Source organism: Corvus kubaryi, unplaced genomic scaffold (assembly GCF_017639235.1).
Source record: "Corvus kubaryi isolate FWS band 111438036 unplaced genomic scaffold, C.kubaryi_AGA036_p1.0 split3-37296, whole genome shotgun sequence".
NCBI lineage: Eukaryota > Metazoa > Chordata > Aves > Passeriformes > Corvidae > Corvus > Corvus kubaryi.
In genome coordinates, this window is record NW_024582086.1 from 254,822 (window position 1) to 270,175 (window position 15,354).

Sequence of the window (15,354 nt, forward strand, 5' to 3'; positions counted from 1 at the left end):
AGCTGGAAATGGCGACGGGAGAAAAGAGGGCGGTGCCGCGATTCTCGCGCGTAGCTTAAAAAACCTTCTTGCATGCCGTGGTAAGAAACTGTAATACCACAAACTGTTTCTCTCTTTAATCCATTCGAAGTACATGGGGGGATGGAAAATTCACATGTGGCCCGTGAAAATTGTTAAGAGTGCCTATGCCCGGCTAGATAGAAGCATTGAGAGGCTTTTAGAGACTTGTGGCGAATAAAGACTTTGTGTTCAGGCCAAAATAACTCATCCTTAAAAAGATTAATAACCCCATGTGATAGCCTATGTTTGGCAGTGTGAAGGACCTGTGAGATTTTCATGGAAAAGGTGTTTTACACCACAGCAGATTGTTTCTGGGAGGGTCTGCTGTTGGTGGCGCTTTGGGAACCATGTGCAGCTGAAGAAAACCCTTTTTCCCTTAAGCATAAGAAAGAGACTTACCAAGAACTGCAACACTGACTAAAATCCCATGTTCTGTTACCCTTTGTGTGAGTTGGGTAAAAGGAGGAAAGTGCTGGAAAGGGGGAGAGGGTTTGCTTTAATTTCTTGTTATTTCTCTTTACTTTTAATTCTATTAGTAATAAAACTCTTTCTGTGTACTGCAACTGTTTAAGTTTTGTGCCTGCTTTGCTTTCTCCTAATTCTTATCTCACAGAAGGAAAGTAAGTAAGTAATAGATATTTTGAACCAAACCACTACACTTAATTGGTGTTTCTGCCTGGTTTCCGAATTGAACCTGCTACAACAGTGAATTGGTACAAAAAACAATTGTACTTTTTTTGCTTTTTAACTATAGTCTCTGTGCTTTTGAAATGACTGTAAATAAAATGACACCACAGTTTGCTTTTTGTCTTTGGCTGAGTTTAACATGGGGTCATTATGTTGCAATGTTAGGCTTCTTATTTCTTGTTTTTTCTATGCTATGTACCTATACAATGGCAAAACTGTACTGGGACAGCAAGATAAAAAAATAATGAGCTGTGTTTAAATTAAAATTTTCAATATATTTCTAATAATTTTTTTAAAATTAATATATTTTCTACCTCTTACGCATCTGTCCATTTTTCTAAAGGTCAAGACTGGTAGGATTGCTGGGAAACAAGGGAGAAAATGCTACCTCTGGGAATTTTACTGGCTTCATGGGATGCAGGATTAAATCATTGACATGAACGATCACTAAATGATGTCTGTTTAAATAAATCAAAGGTGTTAATTATTTGCACATGATCACTGCATTGGGAAAAGTAGAAAATACAGCAAAATTTCTGTTGTCCTAGGGCTCAATATAGAAGGAAGACTTTTTATGGCTATTAGAAGGATCTTCCTGTTCTAAAATCTTTATACTTTATACTCAATTCTAGAGCTTTGAGTAAGATTTTATTTCCTCATTGTAAGGAACAATTAGTTTCCCCTGACATACTGTTGAACTAAAAACCATGACTCTCTGAGGTGCCCCTTTGTGTTGGTCTGTCATGTCCCATTGGTCAATACCATATTGGAGCAGTTTTTCTGTGCAGTGGTGGGTGTGCTGTCTGTCATGAAATGATGCTGTACCCTGTTCTCTGAGTAAGCAACTTGTACTTAGTTTCATTTCCTTGCACACTGTTTTTTGAAACAGCTGTTAATCATACATTTCTACCTTATATTTGGAGCTGGCATAAATTATGCTTGGTTGGCTTATTCATATATATATATATATATATATATATATATATATATAAATTTTCCTAGTCAGGTCTGTAGACAAACCTTCAGTGGACAGACTTCATGATGTGTCAAGTCATCTCCCACTCCATGATAAAATGCAATTTTATAAGAAACATGTATTCATAGGGGCAATTTGTTTAACTGAAACTTTGACCCAAGTTTTGATGGAATTATTCCAAAACCAGGCACAAGCTTAGCTGAACACATATCTTGGTGAAATTTTTTTTACTATATGTGTCAGGTTATTCAGCTGACATGTATACGTATTGACAATAGTAACAACTTGAAAAAAACCCCAAGCATTTACTTTTCTTTAATAAAAATACAGCATTGGGACTCCAGAATATTTAATATTTCTGAACTGGAAAGAAATAGATTTAATCAGTTTTTCTGTCTTTTCTTGTAAAATAATTCTTTTGCTTTTAAACAATATGAAAGCTGAGTGAATATTAAGTGAAAGGGCCAGAACAGACAAGTATTTTGCTCTAGCTGTCCAAATGAGGAAGTTTGTACTGTTATTGTTCATAGTCTGTGAGGAAATTCTGTAAATTCATCAAGAGGTAGTAAGTCAGTACATAAGGATGGTATCATGACTGAGCTTTATGAAACAAACTCTTTCTTGTGTCACATGTGCTGGAACTATGGAAGCTAGAGGTTATGGTTTCAGTATTGTGTCCTGCATTTCCTGCAATGGGCTGAAGAAATTATAAAGCTAATAAACTCCAAAAAGACTGTGTATATTAATTCTATTGTGTGTTTCTGCTTGAATTGCTCACAGGTAGTCATGTTTTTATTTCATTTACATATTGCTCATAAAATAATTCCTTTAAATACTTCATCTATGTACAGCTTTTTTTTTTTTCTGATGAGCTCAGATGGAAAATCTCACAGTCCATGTTTATACTGATTTTTGTGTAAATACTCCAGAGACTCTCACAGGTATTTTTCATGGATATCGGTGGAGAAGAAGACTGTTCTCAACTGAAACACATTTGATTTACTCAGAGCACCCCTGATCTAGGGAGTCGTTTATAGTAATTTTTTTGGATGCTTAGTAAGGCATAGATACTGCTGTTAAAATCAGCTATTTACTTTGTAAATAACTATTTTCTTCGTAAGTAGCTGATTTTAACTTTTCCTCAGAAATCTTTATTTGAAACAAAATATTTCAGCTAATAAACTCTTCAGAACATTTTTTGAGCTAGGAAAATTGCATAGGAGCAACAGAAAAAGGTTATGAAAGTTTGATTAAACATGGCACTGTCATTTCATTTCCGTCAAGGTCATGCTTTTTTTATTCCAGCATGAGACAAGTCATATTTGGCGTGGCTCTGCAAACATAAGGCACAGCAGTACACACTAGGCAGTGTTACTATTAATATGGTAATTCATATACCTTTGCTTTTGGGTACAATTTTGTGTATAGAGGGAAAATCCTAACTTCAGAAGAAAAGCACTTAAAATTTTTTCATTGATATTGAGCTTGAGGAAGAAATCAGAATATTTACTTACTTAGGAAAAAGAATCGGAATGACTTTTCAGTGGAGAAGTTAGTACTTGGACAAGATTTGGCTTGATATAGACATCTCTAAATTCTGACCTAGAAATTTCCCCAGACGCCCAGAACCTTTGTGGACAACAGTCCTTGGAATAAAGAGAGGGAAAAGCTGCCTATTAAGCAGCCTATGTACTACAGTGGCTGCATCAATCAGAGCACATAGACCATGCCCCTACCTGTAGTGATATAATAATTGCTATACTTGATCTGACAGCTTCGGTTCACGATGACTGCCAGGGAGATGTGCATCCAATGCTGTGGTGCCATATTGTGTTTAAAAAAAGCTAAAGGTCATGGAAATTAGATAGAGATGAGTATAAAGTCTTAATTTTATGGAATGTTTGTGAGTCTTGGGGTTTTTTTCATATCCTTGAATAAGTTGGCTGTCAGTCCCGCAGTAGCCAATTTGATCTTACCTGTAGCACACTCAAGTTAGTCCAAAGACCTGAAAGTACAGGCAGGATGGAGTTTAGAATGAGCTGATAATCTGGGTCAGATTATTTCTTTTATTGACGTTCATTTTAGACCAAGTTGTGCCATCTTGCAGTATAAATTTCAATTGGATTTAGTAGTGATGTTTTAGAAACAGAAAGAAGAAAAAGGACTAAGTTTTTTGTAATATGTAAACAATGCTCTTCTCATACAGACGGTGACCCAAGCACAAACAGAGGCACACAGATCCATGCATCTGTATGCCTCCTTCTTCCCTTTGGGGATGAATGTTGTGTTTGTTCTGTTCTTTTAAATAACTTTTGACAAGAATGTACGAAAGAGACCTTTCTTTCATCTCAAAAGGCAAACTCACTCAGCAATCTTGTCAGGCAAACTTACTAAACAATCTTGGCTTTAATTGTAAGTTGTACTAGGTCACTAGGGGGTCATTGTGGCCAAACAGCATTTTATAAATGATTATATCGTATTTATAGGGAGACCTAAAGGTTTTGAGACAGCAGCCTCTCTTCTTTCTGGAATGTAAATATTCACCCCAAATGTAAAAAACTGGAATCATAAGAGAATGGGGGTATTGAATATATTTTTTATTTAGCTGAGGACATTTTTATGGAGTGATAAACTTCTTTTCAGCCAAAGGCATATTGTACAGACAGGCCCTGTTAATGACAAACACTAAACCAAGTGACCTTAGACCCATTAAACCAAGATAATTATCAACTGTAAATCAGTGTCATAATATCAAAACAGACCATTTAATGGATAAAGGACAGAGAGGACAAAAAAAGTTGCAATGGTAAGAGGCTAACATCAGGAAAAAGTCAATAAAATTAATTTAGAAACAAAAAGCTCTACCTAATGGTTATTTTGTTCCCTCCTTTCACTCTGCATACTTCTGTATCTGAAAAATGTGGCCATTCAATTGCTCTAGATTGTGCAATTTCTCTAAGCAGATTCATGTCTGTAGTCAGATTGCTTTGTTAGGTCCATTACATTCTGCACTGGTCAGTAAAAGCTCTGACTCATAACCTGTCCAGGTTACTGGAAAGGTTATACTCAACTCTAATAAGCTTTAGAGAAGTAGTTTTTCATTAGGGCTAGTACTCATTTTATTGCTTTGGAAAGTGAGGCCAAAATGGTCAGTGTCTCCCGTGCCTGAGCTGTGCAGTTGTTTTCTTTTGTTTCAGTCAGAAGCAGCAAAGGCAATGGAGAGAAAGCAGAAGGGTGCTGCCCATGTAAAGACCACACTGGTTTTTCTCTGCAGTGATGCCTCTCCTCTCTGCATGGCCATTTCTGCTCTTGGCTGCTGCTCCCTGAGATGCAGATGGCTGAGCCACCAGTGAAAGGGCAGCACAGAACCTGTTCCTTCATCTGAGTGAAAAGGGATGATGAAACAAAGTTTGGAACCATGAAGCTTGGCACTAGATGAGATGGAAAGTCCTACAACAGAAAGACATAAGACTGAAAGCCTGGATAGCAACAAGTTGATGGCAGAAACATATGAACTCTGCTGAACCTAATGGGCTTAGGGATGTGGCCCATAAAATGTGCTGGAAAACCTTGGGTTTTTTTCCTGGAAAGACACCTAGATGAAGCTCCAGATTAAAGATTAAAGATTTAATCTTCCCTGATTAACGAAATTTGGTCATGTCCTTTTCTAAAAAAGATCCTTCCCATTTATTATCTTCTCCTCTGAGATCAATGTTCCACAAAATGACACTGAAATGACATTCAGCACAGAAATACTGAGCCTTTCAGTGATTCCATCTTGCTCAGATTCATCAAAGAATTTGTAACAAGGGAGAGTATGAGTTTCCTTCACAGCTTTGTTCCACAGAAATCTTCAGGATCAGACAAGAAATAACATTTCCTTTGCTTAATCACTAAAATCAAGTAAGTATGAGCTCATTTTAAAATCAGTGAGTTTATTTGCTACTGTTAAAATATTTCTAGTTTGCCCAAACTGTTAATGAACCTCTGTTAACCTCTAAACACATTTGAAATGTTCTGTATTTTAATGATAATTTTGAGAGATTTTGTGCAGCTTCTAGTTTTTTGAACAGATCAATAGTAAAGCAGAACCTACTTTCTACATTATGCAAAGGAAAGACTTTAAAGGCGAAAAGGGTTCACAAGCAAACATTGCCATTGGTGGGAGTTGGAACTTTGCCTTCTTTGATTTTATTTATGCAAATTTTAATTCTGTATTCAAAAGGAAATATGGCAGACTGATAGTGTGAATTCTGCTTTTGAACTTTACACATTAAACTCAAGTGCCCCAAACAACAGACTAGCATGTGCTACTGCTCTCTTCCACAGTGAAAATATGCCTTCATGTCACAACTATAGAGAAGATGTCTCTGCTTTTTTGACAGCCATTGAAAAAATTGTCCTCTCTGATGAATGATTAGGAGCTTAATTTCACAGGAATCATGAAATGGCTTAGGTTGGAAAGGACATTAAAGGTCATCTACTCCAATGCCCATGAAATGACCAGAGACATCTTCCACTAGATCAGATTGTTCAGAACACCATCCAGCCTGACCCTAAATCTTTGCAGGGATGGGAACATCTCCACCTTTATGGACAACCACTTTCTTTGCGCCACCACCCTTATTGTAAAAAATTTCTTCCTTCTCTCTAGTCTGAATTTATCCTCTTTTAGTTTAAAACCATTGCCCTTTGCCCTATTGGTCCTGATAATGAGTGTGTCCCCATCTTTCTTATAAGCCCCCAATAAGTACTGAAAGGCTTTAATAAGGTGTCCCTGGAGCCTTCTCTTCTCCAGGCTAAACAATTTTAACTCTCTCAGCATGTTTTCATAAGAGAGGTGCTCCAGCCCTCTCAGAATTTTTATGGCCCTCTTCTTGACTCATTGCAATGGATTGATGTCCTTCCTGTTCTGGGACCCCAGAGTTGGATGCAGTGTTCCAGGTGGGGCCTCCCCAGGGCAGAGCAGAGCTGAGGGGCAGAATCCCCTCCCTCCCCTGCTGCCCACGCTGCTTTGGATGCAGCCCAGGACACGTTTGGCTTTCTGGGCTGTGGGTGAGTGCTCATGGCTGGGTCATGTCCAGCCTCTCACCCACCAGCACCCTCAAATCCTTCTGGGCAGGGCTGCTCTCGATGTGTTCATCCCCAGCCTGTGCTGATGCCAGGGGTTACCCTGACCCAGGTGCGGTGACCTGTACTTGGCATTGTTGTCTGTCATGAGATTCACATGGACCCACTTCTCCAGCTTGTCCAGGTCCTTCTGGATGGTATGCTATCCCTCTGGATGACATCCTGTCCCTCAGGTGTGACAGTTGCACCACTTAATTGGTATCACCTGCAATCTTGTCGAGTTTGTAGAGCACTTCCATCTGCCCCAATATTCACAGAATCACAGTATTGTGATCACAGAATCACAGAACAGACCTCTCGAGATCATCCAGTCCAGCACCCCCACCAAGGCCGGGTCACCTAGAGCAGGTTACTCAGGAACCCTGTCCACGTGGGTTTTTAAATGACTCCAGAAAGGGAGACTCCATGACCTCCCTGAGCAGGCTGTTCCAGTCCTCTGCCACTCACAGTGTAAAGAAGTTCTTCCTCATGTTGATGTGGAACTTCTTCTGGCTTAGGTTATGGCCATTATGTCTTGTCCTGATGCTGGGCACCACTAAATAGAGTTTGGCATGTTCCTCTTGACATCTCTCTTTGAGATATTTATATGCAATAATGAGATATTCTGCAGGGATCTGCTGGGATCAGCCCACCTCAGTTAGATGAGGCAGCTGACTCTGTAGTACCTGGCTGTCTCTGGTGTAGCTCATTTTTCTCTTTTATTTCCTTATCCTTTGCAATATGCTGTGTGCCTTTACAAAAAGAGCAGCTCAGTTAAGGAAGGGTGACTGCTCCTGTTAGGCAAACTCAGAAGAACTGTTGTGAGCACCTGAGATGGTTTTATTGAGAGGCAAGTAGGTGGATTTCCGGCAAGGAGATAGAAGCCTGTTGCTTCTACAGAGAGACTGCAGGGAGGAAACAGCTGTCAGCCAGGGTTTGAAGGGTGAGATAAAGACACTAATCAGGAAAGGTACAGTGCTTGATGCAAAGGGTTACACACCACTGCTCTGCCTGGGAGCAATGCTTAGAGCAAGTATCTGGGGGGGGTCAGTGGGGTGGTTTATAAACCAATACTTTGCCTCAGCACTGTTGGATTAAGTTGTTCAGGGTTTTGCTTTTTAAAAAGTAAATTTTCCTAGTTTAGAATAGAATAATGCATAGCTCTTTTGAGTCATAAAAACTTTTGCCATTCTTTAGAACTACCTCTCAAACCTGTGTGAGTGGTCTCCCAGCACGAACTCCTTGAAGAAGGGGTACATAGGTGATTACTATTATCATGATTTAGGGGTGTGTTAGATGAGTGTAGGAAAGGCCAGGTAGGGGCTGTGACTCAGGCACTCATACCAGAGTATTCTTACTCAAAGCCTGGCTGGATGCACCTCACTGCACTGTTATCTAGAGGTATCCCTGAGCTCCCCAAAGAAGCATGTTTGAGCTCAGTGGTTCTGCTCTAAGAGAATATATACTTGTTGACAGGTAGATGTGTTGGCACTCAGGATGAGCTTCTACCATCTGAAAAAAAAAGAAAATACACAAAACTTTCAGTGTCTTGTGCTCAGGAGTGTGCTGTCCTTTCAAAGGAAGTGAGGACTGGTGTCACTTCTGTTACATCAGGATGCAGGCTATTAACATTGCAGAGAGCAGTGACGATAAAGGAATCACACATTTTTAATGACTTTTGACCAGTGTTTTTCATTGCTGTTGACTTCCAACTTACCAACAAAGGTATCCCCAGCAAAAGGCTATGGAGAAGTGTGCTTGAAGTCAGACTAGACTTGTTCCCATGGGAGCCCAAAATCAAGTAGGGCCAGAAGTAACTCTGTGATGCTAACGTCTGAAATGAGTGCTGTGTAAGGACTACCATACTACCCAGTTCAGATAGAAAATGGTAGCCTAACTGGAGGAAAAACTTGTCCATTTCAAAGTCGAGGCTACTGCTGCTTGGTTGCTCCCTATGGCTGGTATAGAGGTAAGTTAAAGACAGTTTTGATGCCTTGACACAAGGGATAAATCTCTAAAAATAGAGGTGCCTAATCATAGTTACGCTCCCTTTCCTGGCCTTCTTTGGTGGCAGTGTGTGGAGGTTATGGCAAAGTGTGGAACTAGAGCTATTGATTTTATCTTTCACTGGAAAACAAGGTGAAAAAATTAGTTAGCAGGTTTCAGCTTCCCGGGGTTGCATTCGGGGCTGCACTCCACTGCCTCTGCTGCCTCTGGTCACAGCTGCGCTGCTGCTGCCTGGCGTCACGCTCATGTCTCGGCCGGGCCCCCGAGCGACGACCCCCCCGTGCCCTGCTCCAGCGCGCGTTTCAGCTGGGCGCGGCTCTGCTCCGCCGCCGCCAGCCGCCGCCCGCGCGCCGCCCCTCTCGGTCGGGCGTTCCCGGGGCTCGCTCCGCCACGCGCTGCGTGGGGCCGGGCGGGCACCGCTGGGTCCCGCCGCTCCCGCCGTGCCTCGCTCCGCCGCCGACACTGCGGCTCGCGTGGCTCCGCCCGCGCGCGGGAACTGCCTCGCTGCTGCTTGCAGAGTGCTCGGCGCACGTGGCCTGGGCCGCACGGTCCCTGCGCCAGGCTTCCCTTCGCCAGGACACAGCTGACATTGCTCAACAGTCTCGGTAACTAAATAATATTCACGAAAATATTCTTCCATCGGCATATATTTTGACTCAGAAATTAACTGTGTCCAAGCATTCTTCCAAAAGTCTTTGGTAAGAATCGAGTGCCACGAAACGTAGAAAAACTTCTTAAACAACCATGCCAGGAAGCGTTTCGGTTCCTTTTGAGCCTGAATTAAGCTAAAATTTACAAATCGTTGTTCAAGAATCTTTTCAAGTTTAAGATAAATGTCCATATGCGGCTCGGAGAGCCACGTGCTTTTCCACGGTTCCTCCATAGTTTAGAGATGGAACAGCAAAACAAAAACAAGAAGAGAAATCCAGAGTTTACTCACAAATCACAGTCACTGTCCCCAGGGATCGGTGTCTTGCCAGCATTCTCCAACCATTTGTTGCAGTGGGGATACTGCAACACGTGTATCAGACAACAAGGCCTGTGGAAAAGAACATAAGGACCGATTCTTGGTAGATATTTTCAGAGAGATGTTTATTTCCCCAGCCGCATGGCTGAAGATCTGCCGAGGAACTGCGGTAATCACGGGACCCGAGGGTCCTTTCCCGCGCAGGGGAACACAAAACAACCAATGGGGAACGAGGCTGACCAGGGAGTAGGGAAACTCCATGTCTCTCTCCCAGGGCCCCTCTCCCAGGGCTCCATGGCAGGGGGGGAGGAACCCCAACAGAGGCCCTGGTGGGAATAAGCACAGGGTGTTCTAAGATCTTATGCTTGTAAGCAGTTTGTTACATGCATTAAATTGCAGGCATCATAATAGTCCACAATGCACTTGGGGAGTCAGGGAAGGATGCTGATATAAGGGTTGAAATAGGCATGATGTCCTTTAGAAATTATAAATTATATTGCTTCTTAATAGTGTCAATGACACAGTCCTGCACAACTTGGTTTCAGGGGGGGTTGCTGTGTTTTCTTGGCTGCCTGTTGTCCTGTGGTTGTTATTTAGACGGATCACTGTTCTGATGAAGGGCACATGACAATTTTTGCAACCTCCTGATCCTTCTTTTTAACCTGTATTGGGAAGTACTTCAAGCCGAGCAGCATTATGTGATTTTGGTGTTTGAATATTGTTCTTCTAAAAGATTCTAAAATATTTTTAGTTTGCTGCTAATGTAATTATGGTTTTTCTTCTACACAGTAAAACCACTAAAATGTAGCATTATGAATCACTGCTCCTGTTAATCACTCATTTTACTGTTGTCTATAACTTATCCTCCTCCCTCATTGTCTGTTTTTATTATTTTATTTATTTTACTTTATTATATTGTGTTTATTTTATGCCATTTATATACGTCTTGAAAATGGAAATTGTCAGAAAATACTAGTGAAAAGGGACTTGATGAAAATTCTGATGATGACCGAATCCAGTAAAATGAGGTGGGTAAATGCCACACTAGACAATCTTTAAACTGTAATTTGAGAACCTGTATTAAGTCCTTTAACAGTACTGGTAACTCAGTCCTGCAGAGGCAGGCAGTTGTGGTTTCAGGGGAATAAGGGAATGACATGTAGATGCTTATGTGGATGGGGGATGAAAGAGTGCAATTGACTGAAAAGAATTAGATATTCATGTAGAGAAATAATTTAATTATATTCTATTTCTGTACCAAAAAATCCCAACCCCCAAACATTTTAAAAAAAGCAAATCAGTAATCCTAGCCTGAGTTACTGTTACACCGATCAGAAATTTCCCATACATTTCTTGCTTTTCTTTCAATGCAAAATGTATTTCTACCAAAAAGAAGAAAAGTTTGTGTTGTCATTTTAGAAAAGCTGAACATTAAGCACCATGCAGCCATTCACTCAACCCTCCCTCTATTCCCACCCTGGTGGAATTGGGAGGAGAATTAAAGCAAAGCTTGTATGCTAAGATAAGAAAATTTTAATAATTGAAAATAAAGTAAAATACAATAATAGTGGTAAATAATAATAATGATAATAAAAAGGGAAAACAAGTGATTCACAATTGTTCACTGCCCACCCACAGATGCCAGACTTTCCTTTCCCAAATGCAGATAGGCCATGCTCCCAGGTAACTCCCCCCAGTTTATATACTGGGAATGACATTGGATGGTGTGGAATATCTCTTTGGTCAGTTCGGGTCACCTGCCCCAGCTTCTTTTGTGTACCTCCTCACTGGAAGACATGAGACAAGAAAATAATGTCCTTGACTTAGGATAAACATGACTTACCAAAACCACAAAAACATCAATGTTACGAACACCATTCTAATTCCAATCCAAAACACAGCGCTGTAAAACTGAGAAGAAATTAATTCTATCCCAGCTGAAACAAGGAGAGTTTGATATTGTCAAGACTTGTAAATCAGGACAAAGTATTATAATGTTTGGGTTAACTAAGGTGCATCAAAGGTACGTCACATCTTTGAGATTTACAAACCAATCTCTGAAAGACTGAGCTGTGACAACTGTACCAGACTGCGTCCTCTAAAATATCATCAAATGCTTGCACATCTGTGAATTGTCTCTTGCCTTTGGAGGCAGGCAACAAAAGCTTTCTTATGTTCTGAGGTCCAGGTACTACCTCTGCAAAGTTTTCTGTCATTTACTTCTTTATTTTTAGTGAACTAAATCTCACCAGCTGATGGTTCAATTTCATAATGCACTCAGCAAACAATTCACTCTGTTCTTGTTCTTGTTATTTTTTCTCTTTTTCTTCTTCTTTTCTCTCTCTCTCTCTTTCCTTCCCTCCCTCCCTCTTTCTGTCTCTTCCTTTTCTTTCCCTCACTCTTTCTCACTCCTTTTAATGAAAGTCTGATTTGGGAAGTGAAGGCACTCACGCACCCACAAAAAATGTCTTGTTTACAGCAGAAGGGGTAATGCCAATCAATCACTGCCCTGTGGTAACACCAAAAAAAAAAAATAACTCTACATAGATGAAAATACCTTCATTGTATTTAAATGGTGTCAACTATGGAAATAGTAATCATCCTCCTAATTAGGGAATAAACTGTGAAGATATTTAATGGCTTAAGGTTAACTCAGGAAGCCTGTCATGAAACTGGGACTTGATGTCAAGTTTCCCTAACCCTATGGTGCACAACTTGGAGAAAAATCATGCTCTCTTTCAAAGCCACAATGGGTAGAAACAAAGTGCAAAACAAAGTTACACCATGTTATAGTTTCATCCTGCTGCCTTTCCTTGACAACTTCTTAACAACATTATGCAAATTCACGAAACATGAAGTTTTTGTTGCCGTGCCTACTTTCTTTGGAGTTTTTGATGAGTGAACATAATTTCTTAATACATTTGCTTGTTTGGGTGCAGACTGACCTTTCCTTAGGTGCAAAATATTGGAAGTGTTTGAACTGACTTTACCTACAAGGAAAGTTCTCAAAAAATTCACTGTGCCCTTGTGTGCTGCGCAGAGCCATCACATAATTCTGTCTACTGTACTCCTCTCCCTTGTCTCTGTCCATCTAGTTTTATTCACCATAGCTTACAGGATCATGTGTACTTACCAAACACAAGTTTTTAGCTAACAGGGTGTAGCAAGTGACCAGATCTTTTTCAGGGAGTTTGTTAAATGGAGGAAAAAGTTGTGTGTTGTTTCACATTACAAATACTCTTCAAGCAATAGTAATTTTTTGTACTTGAAGCCCATTCAGTTCAAGATAAACAGCTTGCATTATTTTCCTTTCCTTCACACCCACAGCCTTTGTTTATAGACTGATTGAAAAGTCTGATCGTGTAGAGTCCTGCACTCATATGTCTCTCCTGGCTGCAGAATACACAGAATCAAAGAAGATTAATCCTTTAATTTCTTAACGTTTCAGGAAGGCTCACTTCTCAGGTAAATGAGTGTAACTCTGATAGCTGAATTGCTAAGAATTTAGTGTTTGGTGTACAAATCAGCCCAATTTACCTCTTTTCTCAATGTTTAAATGTATATGGCTACCCACTACTTTGGTGAGTGGTTTTTCTTTTCTAGGCACTAAACACGAATGAGGCACATTGTGGGTAGTTCCAGTGTTTGGCTTGACAGAAACATTTTTGTTTGATAGCAAAGATGATACAGATAATGTATTTCTAAAACTGCAAAATGGACCTAGAATGTGGAGGCAATCATGCAGAAGAGGAATCTATAAGTCTGCTTCAGAAACTTGGGTAACCTTTATGGAAACCACAATCATATTGCAATTTTTCCTGTGTGTCAAAATGTAGCTATGAGTACTTTATCTTCTTGACAAAATCACCTTTTATAAGTCATTTGTCATCAAAACTGTATGAGTGGTAGTTGATCACCACAAATGACTTTGCCATTAAGACCATAACTTTGGTATTTTTCTTTCCTTTTCAGTATTAAAACTGCTTTGGGAAGCAGTGTAGAGGAAACTGGATGAATCAATAAGTGATTAAACCCGACTTTACAGAGATACGTGCATTTGCAAAAGCTCCATACATTGGTTCCTTTGTTAACTTGAATAATTTTCAACAATGAAGGAAACATTTGTCAGAGTCAGAAAGAAATTACACAACATATTCTAAAATGTGAGCCGCAATGCCTTTGGAAATAGATGCAAAAAAAGCATTATTTCCATAAAGAAATCCTTTGAGGGAATTTTGCACTATTTTTGTGCTGAGAATGTGGTGTTAAGGGGTAACATACACAAAAAAAGCACATATTTTATCAATTTCTTTTTGGCATTGTAGAAGTATCTAGTTCCATACAAAACTGAAATTGTGCCATACCCAACACCAAAACTACCTGACAGCTTTCGTTTTGTCTGGCCTAAAATTCTACAAGATAATTACACTGCTCTTTCTCTTTGCATTAAGATATATGACTACATTTAGCGTTCTGGTGAAAAGACTATTCCAAGATTTATTTAATCAACAGGAGTAGTCTACATCTAGGTATTTGGATTTGAAACCAAAAGAAACAGGTTCTTTCTCTCCGGAAGAACAAAGAACATAAATATGTTCGATAAACGGATATTGAGTTTCTGCATATTGAGGATCTCTTGGGCTTCCTCCATAAGGACAGTAATCCTAGTGGTGTGAGGATTAGGATTATTAATAGAGTAAGATTTTTTGACATAGTCTGTTTGAATATATGATGACTTCTGAGAACATGGTAATGTAAAAGAGTAAAATTTTTCTTTTCCTCCAAAGTTAGCAGGGATTTTTTAAAAAGATTTTTAATAGAGTCAAGCTCTGTCTGACTGCACATGTGAAGAACTGGGTGTTGACAGAACACCATAAACTGCATAGTTCAGGTAAATACTGTGGTGGATTTCAAAGGCAGAATGGTGAGTCTTGCTATACACTGTGATATACACAACTCTGAAAAGTTGTGTTAAAAAGGAAGCACCTGGATTACCTTCTTCACACTGATGGAAATGATGGGGAGTGGATTGCTTTGAATGCTATATCTGGATCAATTTGTCTCAATATCACACTAAAACTTTAGTTTAATTTTTAAACTGTTTCATAAAATTTCTATGTCTGCTTGATGAAAGAAGCAATTCTGGTATGCAAAAGATTTAGGCAAGATTCTAAATGCACTTTTTGAAGCTTGAATGATTAGGCAAACATTAACATTAGAAAATGCGAAATGTTATAACTCAAAATATAATCACAAATTTACCGCGTATATTCTCTATGAGGTTTTGTTTGTTTATTTGCTTTTTTCTTTTCTTTGTCTATTTCACTGTAAAGTTCATCTCAGTCTGTGTTGACTGGTCACTAAGATCAGTGGGACAATTTATGGAAAGGAATGAGTCTAGAGGTTTAGGTGTTGCAGCTGTATGAGGGAAGGTGCGGGAAGGTGCGGGAAGGTGTGGGAAGGTGTGGGAAGGTGTGGGAAGGGAAGGGAAGGTGTGGGAAGGGAAGGTGTGGGAAGGTGTGGGAAGGGAAGGTGTGGGAAGGGAAGG

General features: G+C 39.9%; 1 long non-coding RNA gene across 2 annotated transcripts in view; it reads right to left on the bottom strand.

The window, feature by feature from the left end:
• Positions 1 to 9,842: 9,842 nt before the first annotated feature.
• LOC121658407 overlaps positions 9,843 to 15,354 on the bottom strand; it is an 83,294-nt gene continuing 77,782 nt past the window's right edge. Inside the window, exon 4 of one of the 2 annotated variants that reach the window (XR_006013950.1) lies at positions 9,843 to 9,878. This is a non-coding gene — a long non-coding RNA (uncharacterized LOC121658407). Of the gene's footprint in view, positions 9,879 to 10,068; positions 11,594 to 15,354 lie in introns of those variants that run through there. The other variant, XR_006013949.1, reaches the window with a different exon arrangement.